This window comes from Leptonychotes weddellii, unplaced genomic scaffold (genome assembly GCF_054177405.1).
Source record: "Leptonychotes weddellii isolate Sample4059 unplaced genomic scaffold, ASM5417740v2 HiC_scaffold_15557, whole genome shotgun sequence".
Taxonomy (NCBI): domain Eukaryota; kingdom Metazoa; phylum Chordata; class Mammalia; order Carnivora; family Phocidae; genus Leptonychotes; species Leptonychotes weddellii.
Window position 1 is genome coordinate 1 of NW_027737365.1, and position 4786 is coordinate 4786.

Consider the following 4786-nt stretch of genomic DNA (forward strand, 5'->3'; position numbering starts at 1 on the left):
TGTGGGCTCAGGAAACTACAGGAAGGTGTCTGGAGGCTCCTGCAAACTCTGTGTCACATTGTAAATATATGTGTAGTGGGGTCTTTGGGTTTTTGCTTTTTTAATGAGTAGAATAAGGTAGTTATACTCAGTAATACCCATTCACCAAAAGGAAAGGGGTGGGGGTGTTAAATCATTGTGTTTTTTGATGAATGGCTTGTACGCTGAAAAATAAATTGGACAAACTGGCATAGAGCTCAGTGAACATGAAATCAGCTATTAGAAGAAAGCTTGTGAACAAATTCTGGGGCAGATATGCATCTTTTGATTAATGCCCTATCAATCATCCACACGGCTACCTTAGCGGAGTCTTGCTGTAATCATTCACAGTTGCTTTCGGAAACACGGGCAGAAACTATAGCACGGCAGAAACAGAATATTATTACTGATTTTTCCCTAACTTGCCATGAACAATGACTGTTTTCACCATGTTTCTGCTTGCCTTTATTACAGAACTACAATGCAGAATGAAAGGAGAGTTCCTCCAAGCTGGGTGAAATTCTCCGAGGGTATTCTTTAATGATATTCAGTCTTAAATGGGCAAGCTATTGTAACGCAAGGTTCTCTGTAGGAATAATAGTAATGTAATCCCATTGAAGCCGCCTTTCATGGATTGTAGTCAAATAGGCAAAACGTGGAGTCACGTTAATGAACAGAATATATCTTTGGAATTATTACTTAAAGTTGTTGAAGTGGTTTGAATTTTGTTATTGTAATTATTATTATATTCTCAGTTAATGCACTTACCAGCAATAGTAATTAACCCACCGGATTGGAAATTTGCATGAATTCTACCTTTGACATTACAAGAAACCCCGATTCTTGCTGGGTATTACACAGCAGGATGGAGGAAATATATATATATTTTTTTCACTGATTATTTTTAAGAAGGAAATGTTCATGAATGCAATTATAGTTTTTCATGCATTTTTAAGCCATTGGTAAATTCCTCGAGAACACTTCATTCTTTTAAGAGGATTTGATTCCTAAACCTTGCCGGCACAAAGAACGATTTGACACCGTCTACCGGTTGAGAAATCTTTAGGTAATAGTGCTTCCTGGAAACCCGCTGCAGGCTGGTCGGTACTGTGGCATAATGAAGTGGTGACAGGCATTAGCATGTATAATGGGCTTTCACAAACATTTAATGCTATTTAGCTGGGAGAGGGAGCCGTGCTCTCCTATTGGAATATTCCTCCACCGAAGCCCATTGATCACCGATTTCAGCCGGGAGAGGTTAATCCATCAGCTTCTGTAACCAGACGGCACTGATGGAAATTCTTGAGGTGGCATTCTGGATGAACCAAGCTTTCCATCTTTACAAACAAATGAGTGATATGACAAGCATGGTGTTCAAAACACATTTAACCAATTGATTTTCCTTCCTCTTGTAATAAGATCTGGAGACATATGAAAGCACGCAGCGTGAGCCGAGATTAAAGGAATTGCTCCATGCACGGAAACATACGGCCCTGAGAGCCAATAAAAGTACTATAAAGCATGTAGTCACCCATTCTCTTTTTTATATAAAGTTTGTTATTGCAATAAATAGCTGTTATTGAGCCGACGCCTTTTGTTTCCGTCGTGCTGAGCCTTATTTCAGGTCTGTGTGTCTGGGCGCAGGCACATGTGTGTCCTGGCTCAGTGGCTGCGTTTCTCTTGGAAGTGTCCAAGATGTTCATCGTCAACCGTTTTTACCTTCTGATTTCAATAGGGAGACCTGTCATTTGGGATGGTAGCACCAGGTGTAATGATGCAAACTTGGTGTGCTCGCAGTAATCTCTGCATTCGTGTAAACGAGAGCCTTCTACTCTTTCTTCCCCACCTGCAGCCCTGCCTTGAGCTTCACCTACCCTTCTGCACCCGTGTCTCTCCATATGCATCAACAAATCTTAAGCCGACAACAGAGCCTAGGCTCGGCCTTTGGACACAGCCCTCCACTCATCCACCCTGCTCCAACGTTTCCAACACAGAGGCCTATTCCTGGGATCCCCACGGTTCTGAACCCCGTCCAGGTCAGCTCGGGCCCTTCTGAGTCCTCACAGGTGAGAGACACAGCTCGATGATCCATCCTGTAATCGTAGGGGAGAGCCATGCCCAGCCCAGGAGCTCCGAGCGGGCCCACTACCTTGGCATTCTCGTGGCTTCCATGCCGCTGTCTTCCTAACCCAGGGCCATAGTCTTCAGGTTTGATGAGTGTGGCATGTGTGTGTTCCTCATTCAGCAGTGGCTTCCTCCCCCAGAGTCGTTTCTTCCTCGGTGGGACAGCAGGCTGCTTGATGAGGGTCTGTAACCCTACTCAGGGCAGTATGCTGCGTGAAGGGGTCACTCTCGTTTGGTGACTCTCTCCACAGGCACCTCGAATCCTGTGATAACTTCATGGGACAAACCACGCCGTGCCCTCTGCTCTTAACCTTCTCACTAATCCCGCTCAGAGAAGAGTTTGAATCCTCTAAATAAAGAACGTTGTAAATTGTTTCTTTCAGTTTCCTACCCACTTCACAACTCTGTTCTTCTAAATACACTGTGGGAGCTCATGAAAGCCCAGGCCCCCGGCTCTATTCTTCTAGCTTTTAAAAGCCACTGGGAGTTTATTTATTTATTTATTTATTTTTAAGATTTCATTTATTTATTTGACATACATAGTGAGAGAGAGAGCATAAGCGGGGGGAGTAGCCGGCCGAGGGAGAGGGAGAAGCAGGCTCCCCGTTGAGCAGGGAACCTGACTCAGGGCTTGATCCCAGGACCCTGGGATCATGACCCCAGCTGAAGGCAGACGCTTAACCGACTGAGCCACGCAGGCGCCCCTAGAAGCCACAGGGAGTTTCCACTCCTGAGTGGGACCAAGGAGTTTCCTCATGGATGTGTTTTCTGGCCTCAGACACATTTTCCGAACTCTGCTGTCGTGGGATTGGAGCGTTACCAGAGTCCTTGTTCTAGTGCCACATTGGCCTGCTCGTCTACACTTGTGTGTTTTAGCTCTGGTCCCGCTCCTTGGAAACCTAATCTTTGTCTCTGTCTCTGTCCCCGCAAACGTCACCAGCAGAACAAGCCGACAAGTGAGTCCGCGGTGAGCAGCACGGGAGACCTGATGCATAACAAGAGGTCCAAGATCAAGCCCGACGAAGACCTGCCCAGCCCAGGGCCGCGGGGCCCGCAGGTGAGGCACCGGGGCTCTGCCGCTGGCCTGTGGCTCCCTCCAAGCTGAGGTCTCTCACAGAATTTCCGTATCCACCGTGTTCTTGGCCTTGGCCATCCCCATGCACTTGGCAGGAGGCCAGTGATGGAGTCTGACTCCGTTTGATTCCCTAACTCAGAAACGCTGCAGGAAGCTGTTGGGGGGCGGGGGGAGATAAACTATAGCTCGTGGTGCAAGTGGTTGGATTAATTTGTTCCTGATCACTGATAGGGACCAAGCTTCAGTCCTGAGCCCTGGTCTTAGGCCCCGGAATACGAATTCCTGGCCCTAAGCCAGAGCTGGGCAGAGTTGATGATATTCCTTACACTGACCATGTTCTTATTTGTTCTCATTTTGCCTTTTCCCACTTACCAGGACGGAGGGATGGATCAAGGCACAACTAACCTAACTTAAGGCCAGTTAGATTCTGGTCCTTTCTTTACCCAGAGTCTTGAAAGTACGAGTTTTGAAGGTCCAATCTGGTCTCTTCTTTAAGGCATTTAGACCCTCTGAGTTTCCATTTTAAATGTGTTTATTATGCCTATAATATCATCTCCTAGGGTCCCTGTGCTTGACACAGGAAGGAGGTCAGTGAATATTAATTCCTGGAAATAGGGGTTGGACAGGAGTCTGGACATCCACAGAATCTGGACCTTTCTACATCCGGGCTGCTCCAGCCCCCAGCTCAGACTACCTACCTCCACCCAAATTTCCTTTCGAGTGAGCACTTTGAGGATGGAATGAATGGGTGTCGTAGGTTCTGAAATCCATCCTTTTCCTTGAATTTTCCTGGCCAACAACCTTGCTGGTTACACCTAAATGCTTGTATGTAGTTTTTGTCATCCTGCCCCAGATGAGATCCCAAATCTGTGCACCTAGTCATCTCTCAGAGTTCTGGAAATTGTTTGCATTTTCACTGCCGTGAAGCTGCCTCGGACAGTAGAAAAGACGCAGCTGCTAAGCTTTAGATGCTGTGGTTCTTGGGCAGCAAGCCGTATCCTCGGAGCTCAGAGGTTGAACCAGGAAGACATGATCCCTCTAAAACCCAGAAAGTGCCTGTCACAGCCTCCAAGGCAGGGGAAGGCAGAATTAGAATTACTGGTAAACCATTGCCCTGATTCCAAAATATGAGAATCAACAAATTAATACACGAAAAAGAATCTAACTGAAAGAGAAAGGCCAGTCTTTTGGGTAAAGACTGCATGACCTAATTTAATTGCTTCTTTCTTACGGGATGACATTTTAATTTCTTTTTCTCTCTCGTATTCAGGGGCAAAGTTTGGCCTCAATTTCTTATCATCATTATGGTTGGGACTGTTGTTTTTAATCCCACATTAACAATCTCTGAAGATATATTTGGTAAATCGGAAAACACGCACACAAATGATTCCATACGTTTGACTTCTTCTGTCCATAAAATCCAGCTGCTAGACCTGGGCTCTGTTTTCTTTCCCCTGAAAAATTGCCTCAGGATGAAGACCCATGCAATCAGGTTTTTTTCTTCTTTTTTTCTTTTCTCTTATCTGTCCTTCCATTGTGTCTGATCTTTTTTTCCCCTCTCTCCTCCCT

At 45.8% G+C, this 4786-nt stretch overlaps 1 long non-coding RNA gene across 1 annotated transcript; it reads left to right on the plus strand.

Moving 5' to 3' along the window:
- Window positions 1-77: 77 nt before the first annotated feature.
- LOC145718427 (uncharacterized) lies at window positions 78-3688 on the plus strand. The gene is made up of 2 exons (XR_014141802.1): window positions 78-2084; window positions 3083-3688. It is a non-coding gene; the product is annotated as an uncharacterized LOC145718427 (long non-coding RNA).
- The last annotated feature ends 1098 nt before the right edge of the window (window positions 3689-4786 follow it).